This window comes from Panthera uncia, chromosome C2 (assembly GCF_023721935.1).
Source record: "Panthera uncia isolate 11264 chromosome C2, Puncia_PCG_1.0, whole genome shotgun sequence".
Lineage (NCBI taxonomy): Eukaryota > Metazoa > Chordata > Mammalia > Carnivora > Felidae > Panthera > Panthera uncia.
This window is the reverse complement of record NC_064810.1, coordinates 99,591,415-99,603,509: the sequence shown is the minus strand read 5'-3', so window position 1 is coordinate 99,603,509 and position 12,095 is coordinate 99,591,415.

Genomic DNA, 12,095 nt, shown 5'->3' with positions numbered 1-12,095 from the left:
CAGAATCTGAAACAGGCTCCAGGCTCTGAGCTGTCAGCACAGAGCCCGACGCGGGGCTCGAACTCACAGACCGCGAAATCATGACCTGAGCCGAAGTCGGACGCTTAACCGACTGAGCCACCCAGGCGCCCCTAGCAGATGCATTTTAAAGAAGTTATTACATCTACTCTCTCTCTCCCTCTCTACTTCTCTCTCTTTACATCTATTCTCTCTCTCCCTCTCTACTTCTCTCTCTTTCCCTCTACCTCTACCGCTCTCTTCCCCTGTACCTCTGTCTGTACCTTTATCACTTTATGGCTAAGTATTGAGGTCAAAGATGACCATAATGAGCAAACAGATTAGGATTATCAACAGAGAGAAGGAAACTAAAAACCAAGTGAAAATTCTGTAACTAAAAATACAATATCTGAAATTAAATCAAACAAACACTGAAGTTTTTAATAGATTTTGAAGATATCAGAAGGATTATTAGTCAATTTAAAGATGTAGAAACAGCAGTTTTTCAATCTGAAGAAGATAAAAGGGATTGACAAAAATTATTGAACCAAGTTTTGGGAGCCTATGGAACAATACTAAATATGCTACCATACATGCAATTACAGACTCAAAACAGAAGGGACACAAGGGTACAGAGAATATTTGGAAGAAAAAAATTTACAGTTTCTCACAGTTTGAGAAAGATAGCAACTACAGGAAGTTATGGGAACCTCATACTGGATAAATCCAAAGAACATAACACTTATGAAAATCATAGTTAAGCTGCTGAAATCAAACAAAATAGAAACTTGCTTTAGAACCATTCTCTTCTACCAACTAGCTGTGTGGCGTTGATCTTATTATTATTATTATTATTATTATTTTTGCTGTCAGTCCTTTTTCTTATGCATCTGACAAATACCATTTAATAAATTCCATAATAGTAAAGTTTCTAACAATTTAAAAACACCAGTGGTAATGGAGCGTTGGAAGAAATATCTCTGTCAAATGGTGCAATAATAAAAAAGGAGAAGGAATAGGAGCCATGGGTGATGAAGTTACTTGTTAGACATATACTTTCTGTTGCTTATCATCAGTATTATTGCTATTATTATTATTATTATTATTATTAAAATAATAAAGTGAAGTATAGCTGTTAAATACTAAAAACATTAAATTGTAGAAAATGATGTTTTTCTAGAAGGGAAATCACATAGAGGAATTAAAGATTGATGAGGAGGAATCCTAAGAAAGAAATATTCAGGAGAGAGAGGATAAGTGTTGGAGAAAGTTTCCTGAGAATGCAAATCCAGTAGCACCATGAATAGATGAGAGGTGATGGGTTAGCCTTGGGAGGGAAAAAGGTATGGCTCTCCTTCTGACCAGGTCAGGGCATGGACAGCAATAGGTACTATTTCAGAAATGTTTTTAGATGTAAGGTTGGGAAATTGGACAGTTGATGCTAGATAGTGTCTATTTGATCTGGATTGTACAAGATAAGGTCATCACTTGAGATGATAGGGGGCAGTGGTAGAGATTAAGACTAGAAAATATTGATAAAATTTAAAATAACTATTGTAGAAATAGAAAATTTGGCTGACTCTGGGTTAAGTATAAAGATTCTGAGTTTGCTTGAGTGTCTTGGCTTAACATATAAAAAAATCCTAAGTCCTAAATGTGTAAGAGTGTGGAGCCAAAAGATATGTTTGTGTGTGTGTGTATGTGTGTGTATTTTTTTTTTTCCTAGCACCACTGAGCATGCTGAGCAAACGGGATCTCAAATTATTTTTCCTGTGTAGGAAGTATACATACTGGGTGGGAGAATTATGTTAATTTTTTAACTGGGAGATCTTATAGTAGAAGTTGACGCTGTTTACTAATGAGCAGAAATTTTATGCATAATCATCTGGAGCTATTCAAGCTCATGAAGTTACTTGTTGGTCATGGAATTTACATGAGAGATCCTATGTTACAGCTTTAATACCTGGCAGACTGTTATGGAAACACAGTCAGTGAATTTATGCTGATAGTAGCACTTGGGAATTAGGTGCTGAAATTCTGCTGCTTCGTAATTGGATTTTGGCAACTCCTCTTAATTTCCTCTGGATAAAACATAGCACTACTAGCAAGTGGCATACTACAGTGTTACTTGGAGTTTTGTTAAGTGGCAAATTGCTGTTGAAACTACTGGCATTTTTAGTCAACACAGAAAAGCACGATACAATTTAGAATAAAACACATGGGGTTAACCTAAAGTGTTTCAAAAAGGAGGAATGCCATTCCTCAGTAGGAAACATTAGATTTTGCTACTTTTTGAGGAAATAAACTATTTATATTTAAGGCTGTTTAAGAAGGGATTTTATGTGACTGCTTTATGTTTCGTAGCTGCTGTTGTTTCAAATAAAAGGTAGAAATAACTTTGATTCTTCAAAATATTTAGAAAAGGACCAAGAGCTGTTTATTAGTTATGTGTCTTATCAAGTTATCTTGCAGAAGGGTCAGTATGTTAAATAGAAGATCAGGCAGCTTGTAGCAAATTCTTTGTAGTCAAGGTCAAGTAGACTTAAGGCTATATAGCACAGAAAGACACAAATCTTTCCCTGTTTCTTCAGGAAGCTTGTTAAGCACAAGAGAGGGGCTCAAAGCCATTGTTCTAAATGGATGGTAAATTGGCTAAGAACTGTGGTCATGAAGTCAATGTTGAGTTGGATGCTTATATGGTGATAAGGAATTTAGTTAACCTCAGGGGTGTGATTATTTAGCATTAATTGTAAAATATTCAAGCCTTCCTGCCTCATGATATCTGTGCCACAAAAATACGTAACATAATGAAATCTTTAATGAGTTTTAAAATAAGTTGTTTTATAGAGATAAGATATTTACAATTCATTTTATAATAGGTGGGTAACACATCAGGATTGGGAGCTAACTATCAAAGCCCAAATTAAACTTCATTTTTACTAGGATGCTTAACCCTACGTTCTAGTTAACCTTTAACCAAGGATAACGGTGGGTATTGAGATTCTCCGAATGGCATTTAACAGCAACTTTTACTCCAAATCACTTCTTTATATTTAGTGAAAAGAGAAAGACCCCTCTTTCTGACAAGAGGCTTGTCAACATTTTCCATTGGTTCTTGATTTCATGAATGCCTTCAAGTAAAAGAAAAAAAAAAAAACAAGTACAGATTCTAGAATATGTTGAAAGTAAGTACAACTGGACCTGTGAATAGATGAGTAAAAAGGGGAGCTCTTGTTCATAAAATCTCACAATGGGAAATGAATCAGGAATCATCCTTATTTTGGTTGCATAGAGTAGAACACCTATTCTTTGTACCCTCACCTGCATTCTTTGTATCTCTGTATTCTGAAGCCCTCCATTAACAGAATTACAGGAAGTGCTCTAACTTTTCTTTAGCATTTTCAGCAAAAGTCTTTCTTAGACATTATCATTATCGTTGTATACATATACACCTTTGTGAAATTTACATATGTATATGTATGTGATGTCCTAAGGTAAATTATGTTGTTTTTTGTAATGTTCACCCATGGTCTGTATTCTTAAAAACACGTAATTCTGTAGTAGAGGACATCTTTCCAAGAGCCCTGATTCATAATGACAGAGATTCTACTGACTGAGGATTTTGCCCAGATTGCTGTTTACTGCATGGTGCTTTAAGAAAAAACTTGAATCTTCATTTTAGTTGCTTTGGTAAGTTTCAGAATTAGTTCTCATACAGACTTTCCATCCCCCATGCAACAAACAATAAAAGATAAAAGACTTGGAAATATAACATTGGAAACCTTTTAAAGATGGACAAAAGTAAAAATATTTAGAGAAGTCAGTTATAGTTACCTAGCTTTCAATTAATTTTCCAGTTGAAAATCCATCAAAACATGTATTTCCTGTTTAATATGTCATAATTAGGTAAGGCATGAGAAGCTAATAAAACATTTTTAAATGGCTTTATATAATCTGTATCAAGATGGAATAAATATTTATAGTCCAAGAGAATGGATACTGCTGGACTTCAGCTTCTGTTTTTGTAATTCATCACATTCTTGCAAAAATAACAGCAATTATGTTAATAGCCCTCTTCATAACAACTATGGTTGATAAATGACATCAATTTCCTGGTGTCCAGACATGAAGTAAACTTTTTGGGGGCTCCATAATTCAGATCACAGTTAAATCCTGACATTTTCCTATCACATTGCTGTTACCTGCCTCTTCATGGACATCGAGATTGCTGTGCCTGCGAACTGTTCTGGAAAGCATTATTATAATTGTTTAGTTCCCAGTTGAAATAGCTCCTCTTTGTGGACATCTTCCCATAGTCACACTACCCACAGTATTTCAGTTTTTCTTTCTCCATCTGTGTTAGGGTCAAGAGAAGCCCACTTTTTAAAGTTTCCTGTGAATGTTTGTATTATTCACTGATTCATTTGTTGAGGATTTTTTTATTTATTTGTTTCCAGTATGCCTATTTCATATTTCCATATAAAATATAGATTATTAATTTCTGTATCATTTATATATACAAGTTGGTTTTTACATTTATGTAAAAATTATTTATACATATATAAGTTGGTTTTTACATTTATGTAGTCTGTCTTCATCTTTGAAACATCCATTTGTACCAGTAATTTTGTTCTGAAATGGCTTTGTTTACCTACATATATAAATCAACTTTCTAACTCTTTGTTTCATTTGCCCTTTCATTTTCTACATAGCCAGAATCTTCTTTTTTGAAATAGAAAATAATATGTAAATAAAGACATGATAAAACTCAACTGCTTGAAATCATCTAGTAGCTATCCCATTTACTTGGACCAAAACTCAACTCCTTACCATTGACTACTAACTAGACTCTGTATGATCTAGCCTCTGCAAACACTTCAGTGTTATCCCTAATTGCAATCCAGCCATGTGGACCTATTTTCTGATTCTAAAACACGTGTTTGTTCTCATATTAGGGAATTGCCAATTTCTCCTCACTTTGCCTAGAATTCTTTTATTTTCCCCCGACACCTTTACATGGCAGTTGGTTTTCTGATCATTTAAATTTTAGCTGAAAATATCATCTCTTCTTAAATGTCTTCCATGAAATCCTTTCCAAAGTAAAATGTGTCCCATTCCTCAGAAATGCTCTCTATTTAAGTGCTCTTTTTATTTTTATTACAGTTTTACTTACCTGAAATTGTCATTGTTTGTTTCTTTATTCTTTGTCTCCCCTTTAATATAATAGAATCTCCATCAGAAAATGAACTTTGTCTCCCTTGTTCCCTACTGTATCCCCGGTGCAGGAAATATTGCCATGCAGATCCCATTAAACAACTATTGAACTGTCTTTCTTATACGATTCTCAGTAGATTCTTTCTTCGTTAATAATATGAATAGAAAAGACCCCAATCTTCATTCCTAGATGCTTCTTTATGTAAGTTCACTTCATTTCACTAGAAGTAAATGCCAAGGAGGAGAAAAGTTCTATCATTCATGAAGGGCCTAGGAAATGAAATGCAGTAAATATATGTTTTTGGTAATTTTTGCAAGAACCCTATGACGAAAGCAGCGTTATCTCTGTTTTACAAATGAGGTACATGAGGTTGAGAGAGATTAAATAATTTGAAGTTCAGAAAATGCCTCAAACGCTGTTTCAAAGATTGTGATATTTTTATTACACTATTCTTACTCTCTTTGCTGAAGTATATATAATGTTGATTTTTAATATTCTGTAGCATATATATAGGCCAACGGGGATTGCATTTTTCACTATATATTGTTCATTTAGAAGTTCAGGGTAACAAAAAGTGGTATGATTCATCAGATGTGTAAGAAGTATTTTGTGTTGGTCTTTATTAGATGTTATACAAAATGTTTAGTCACAAGGATATTAGAACTAAAGTCAATTATTCTAAGGTAGTTTATTGACTACAGCTACATACCCTTTTGATGACCTCTACTTATCTGAGTTCAGTGACATAATACATAATGTTCATTTATATGAGTCTAAAATCATCTAAAAATTTAGTTGTACAAATATACTGACATGTTTTTATTATAGTAAAACCCTATGGTAAAAAAACAAAATGAGTTTGTCAAAAGGTATTTTATATAATGATAATTCTGGTGATTTAACTTACAAAAACTGTGTAAGAGTCTTACTCATTTTCAAACTCAAGTGTGAAAAAATGCTTGTAATAATAAGTGACTGGAAAAAGTCAAGTGGAAAAATAAAAAAAGAGCAAATAGGAAAAAGACAATTCACTGTGATTTTTAGGGTAAATTTTTAGATACATTCCTGAAGTACTAAACAATTACTAAGTGATAAAGTCTATTATAAACAACCAGATTTGAGTTGAACTGCTGATGCTGTTCTTGAGTAATGCATGGTGCTTCATAGGCTTCTGCAAATTCTCTACAGCAGAGTCTGATACTCCTTTCCCTATAGTGGAAAACTGACAACTTCCTATAGCAAAAAACTGATATCAAATTGCTTTATTTGAACAATTTTAATCTCCCCTATATTATTAAGTAACATTTACCCTAACTAGCTTCCTAGAATTTCCAGATTTGCTTCTTCACTTACTGAGTGGTAATGAAAACAATATCCTGGAAAATTATTGCCTCACCATGTTGTACTAGAAGATGATTGCCTTATCTAAGAGCCCTCTATCCCCCGCCCCTGCCACCTTAGATATTCCCCACGGAGGAGTCGATGTTCTCTGTGCCAATAGGTTATATGTTACAAGAAGTTCTCAGTAGGATCTTCTATATCCAGGATACATTTATTTCTCTAGTGTTATGCAAAGCTCAAATTCAGATAGGAACTCAGTTCTATCATATGCATATGTGGAGAAACTTCTAATATTAATCTAAAAATTATATATATATATATATGTAATTTTATATATTATTTAAAATTTATATATTATTTAAAATTATGTGTGTGTGTGTGTGTGTGTGTGTGTGTGTGTGTGTATGTATATATATATATATATATATATATATATATATATATGTAATTGACTTCAGTTACTCCATAAACAATGATTTGACACTGATATCTAACAACCAGTTTCTTAAGGACTACAGCTTCTAACATGAGTCCTGCTTGGTTTTGGCTATCTGCAGGGTCTCAGGTAGCAGAGGATACTATCATAAGATGGAGGGGTTTTTTTGTTTGTTTTTATTTTTGTTTTTGTTTCAAGTTTTGATTTAAATTCCAGTTAACGTATAGTGTAATAATTTATTTCAGCAGAATTTAGTGATTCATCAGTTACATACAACACCCAGTGGTCATCACAAGTACCCTCTTTAATCCCTATCACCCAGGTAACCCATCACCCCACCCACCACCTCTCCAGCAACCCTCAGTTTGTTCTCTGTAGATAAGAGTCTGTTTTATGGTTTGCCTCTCTCTCAATCTTTTTCCCACCTATGTTCAGTAAGAAGGAGTTTTATGTATGGTGATAAAGGTGTTAACACATATTATTTTGCGGGAACTCAAAGAGAACAATCAAATCTAAACATTGGCTGAAAATTTAATTAGTTTTATCTCTCCGGACTGATTCCCAAGTTATAAAGAAAATAAATCAGAAGAAAGCTCATTCATTTATAATTTCAAAATATTTGAAATACCCTTGGATGGTTTGTTATTCAGTCAAACCGGATTAACCATTTTCTTCATATAAAATATATTTATAAAGCAGATGTTCTTCATATTTTGAAGCTATAAATATGAATGTTAGTTCATATAACTAATCATGACTGGAGACCAGTTATTTTTCTACCACCTGTTCTTAGCACCTTTCCTCCTCAGAACACTGAGGGCAAATTTTAAGAATCCTGACCCAGAAGATTGTTTCTGCAATTCTTCTCAGACAGGATGATATAACACAATAAAACACATTATAATACAGCAAGTCCATCTAGTTTGTTGTTCTTTTAAAATCTGTTGTTTTTAACATAGAAGTCAAAGAGTATATATGGCATCTCCATGCCTTTTACTTGGGCAAAAAGGGACCATCTAAATACTGGCAAATAACCTGTAAGCTCTGGTTTGCTGATGTCTCATTGGCTTAACAATGCAATTTACAATCTGATGTTAGCAATTATCTTATTTTAAAGAGATCACTTCCATTCACAGAGGACAAAACCCAACCTATAAACCTCAGGGTCACATAGAATGCTTCAGTGCTCTCCTGTTTCTCTCTAAGAGACCAGGGTAGCTACTTAGGTTTGCCTACATGTAAGTATAGTAACCCATAGGTTGCTTGAAATGGGAAGTAGAAAAAAGTGGTGAGAGAACCCAGAGACTGAGAGACCCTGTGAGCACTGAACCCATGATAAAAGGCATTAGAATGCTGATTTGACAGATATTCTTAACTATTTATGCTGGGTTGTTAAACACCATGGTAAATGCAGACACATTAAAGAGGGAGATAGGAGAGAATGGCCTGGGTACGAGTTGGAAGGCAGGAACTAACAAAGCTGTTTTTAGAAATAAACTTTATATTTCTGCTGCTAATGTTACCAAGAAGAAAATTATATATTTCTTTAAGTACTTTAAAAAATGCCTCAAAGCATCTGAACGTCAACATTTAGTGTAAAGGGAGACATTATTTTTTTATTATATAATCCAATTTAATAAAATAACATTTATTTTTAACAAAATTTATTCTTCAGTAATGGGAGTATAATAATTACAAAGTGTAAATAGAGCTGTGGATTTCATGTTTGCAGATTTAAAAAATGCTATTCTTGATTAGCTAGGCTATTTGTTTAGTTGCTTTAGTAGAGAGCAAATAATAGTGCCTTAAACAGGGTATAAGACTCATTTCCTCAAGCACACAAAAGTCTGATAAGTGGGTTGTGGGGTACTGCAAGTCATGTAAGTGCACAGTCTCCTTCTACCTTCTTGCTTCATCATCCCTAATTGCACAGCCAGTGCTGGTGCATTCACTGCCTTTTTCCATACCAGTTCTCAGAATAGAGAAAAGAGGAAGGAGAAAAACAGCTTCTCCTGAAGGATATGATTAAGAAATTGTACACATAATTTTCCCTCCTATCCCACTGAGCAAGACTGAATTCAACATGGTCTTTGCTGCAAGTGGGGCTGTAAAAGTCTAGCTGCAAAAAGGGCTTGCTAGCCCTAGAAATTTCTCGGGACTGGAAAACCAAAGTTTCCCTTACTAAATGAAATGGGGGGGGGGGGTTGGTATTGAAAGTCTCTGTATTTTTCCTTTTTTTTTTTTAATTAAAAAAGTTTTTTTAACGTTTATTTATTTTTGAGACAGAGAGAGACAGACCATGAACAGGGGAGGGGCAGAGAGAGAGGGAGACACAGAATCTGAAACGGGCTCCAGGCGCTGAGCTGTCAGCACAGAGTCCGACGTGGGGCTTGAACTCATGGACCATGAAATCATGACCTGAGCCGAAGTCGGATGCTTAACCGACTGAGTCACCCAGGTGCCCCATGCATTTTTTCTTAAAAAAATAAAAAGTTTGTGAAATTAGTTGCTGTTTTTAACTTCATTAAACAAAAGAGAGAGGTACAAAAATATATATCACTATTTTAGATTTAAAAATAACTGAGGAGCGCCTCGGTGGCTCAGTTGGTTAAGTGTTTGACTTCAGCTCAGGTCATGATCTCATGGTTCATGAGTTTGAGCCCCACATCAGACTCTGTGCTGATAGCTCAGAGCCTAGAGCCTGCTTCAGATTGTGTGTCTCCCTTTCCCTTGGCCCCTCCCCTGCTCGCACTGTATCTCTCTCAAAAAATAAATAAACATTAAAAAATTAAAAAAAGAAAAATAAAAATCACTGAAAAATCCTATCACTTAAATATATATATGTATATATACACACACACACACAAAATGTATATGTATAAATACATAATCTGATGTTTATAATTAATTTATTTTTATTTGTCTTGAATTGCTAAATATTATATGATACTCCCATACTGCCTTTACATTTAAACATATTTATAGTTTGATTTTACAGATAATAAAAATATATACCAAAAAAAATGGATAGTCCTTTCAAAACGCATGTGAGACTTAAGGACAGAGTGATAACTAGGACACAAATACATATAATTCTTTATTTTTAGGTCATTTTGAACCACCAGACTCCCAAATATCTTTGTATCAAGTTACACATATTGACCTGTGAGGATTCTGAATTTCAGGGGCCAATGTTTTCATAAGCTTACATAAATCTAAGTAAAAAGTAATGACATACTAAAAATAAACAAGCGTGTTCTTATCTTTTATCTTTTCCATAGGAAAATGTACAAATGCCACTTTCTTCTCATAACCAACAGAAAAATGTCTAAAGTAGTAAAAAAATATATAACATTGAAGGAAAAGGAAAATAATAAAATAACAACTGTATTACCAGAAAGAAAGTATAGTATGATTATATGTTGCAAAATATGGAGAGTGAGTCCTTGTTGGTCAATATTATGCTCCTAATCTATACTGATAGACTGAATATAATTGCCTTATTTTGGAAATACTTTTTCAGCCTCTCTGTTAGCTAAATATACTTTAAGCAACAATTTTTTTTTCTATACTACATATATTAAAAAAAAAAAAAAACATGTGAAGTGGCTTCCTTATAGTAAAGCTTTTGAAACACGTGTATAAGCTATATAATTGGTATGTTTTATGTTTTACATGTAGTATGTAGTAAAATAAAATATATATTACCTAACTAAAATTTCTAAAGTATATCGCTGAAATCTTTTACTCATTTTCTACATGGGTGGAATTTTTCTTGTGGGTGGAATTTTTCTTGTGGGAGAGAAGACCTAAAAAACTGAGGGAAGGGGAAGAGGAAGTCATTGATAAAAGGATTGGTTGATGATGATGCTCTAAATTCAGGTTTCCCAACTCAAACATTATTTATCCTTATTTCAATATTTCCAGATTTTCCTGGTCAATTATCTTCCACATTTTCCAGGATATGATTTCTTCATATACCTCGCCCTCCTAATCTTATTACCTCTTTTATTGGTTCCAGCAGATAACTGTCCTCTAAATTCACGAGAAGAAAATTGAATAAAAATAGAGTAATTCACCTGTATATTTATCCACATTCTATATTTTGAATCCTATTTTAACAGATATCCTCCCTCTGCTCAAAAGTTCATCCATTTATTTTATTGTTTCTCTTCATTTTAAAAACTCTCTCAAGTATCTACATCACATAAATGTCTAAAATGATGTTCTTCAGGGTGCCTGGGTGACTCAGTCAGTTAAGCATCTGACTCTTGATTTCTGCACAGGTCATGATTTTATGGTTCATGGATTGAGCCCTGCATTGGGCTCTGTGCTGACAGCGTGGAGCCTGCTTAGGATTCTCTCTCTTCCTCTCTCTCTGTCCCTATCCTGCTTATACCTTCTCTCTCTCTCTCTCTCTCTCTCTCTCTCTCTCTCTCTCAAATAGAAAAATAAACTTAAAAAAGTGATATTCTTCAAATTTAAAACTAAATTGTGTAATTTAAGGAAATTAAAACTATTACCAATCACATTCGCAGTTAATTCTTTCATGACCCCTCTAAGACAACCTCATTAAAAAATTATATCCTCCCCTTTCAGTTTTCTTTGACTCTCCCACATACTTTTTTCCTTAATATAAAATATCAGTTCTCCAAAGATCTCTAGTCTTTTACATTATTTTTCTTTTTAACACTTATTACAACTCACATATTTCTTTGTTTACTGTCTGCCTTTCACCCACAATCAAACATAAATACCATGAGAGAAAGGACTACATATGTTTTCTCACTGCAACCTTACCTCTCTGTCGCGGCTGGCGCGACAAACACCAAGATCAGGGTCCTGAGGGTAGGGGAATGCAAGAAAAAAGAGAGAAGAGAAAGTTTGGGAACAGGAGGGTCCCCTGGGCTGATGGCCCAAGTGACGGCTTTATTGTTGCTATACACAATCTTTTATAATATAAGACTCTTATGGATCAGGTCATTCTAAGAATAAACAGGTTTCCCATGATCACTGCCAGTCAAAACATTTAGTTCTGTGTACCTTGTGAACTTTCTGAACAGGTCACAAGACCTTGTTGATAGATTGCTAGCAAAACACAGTTCC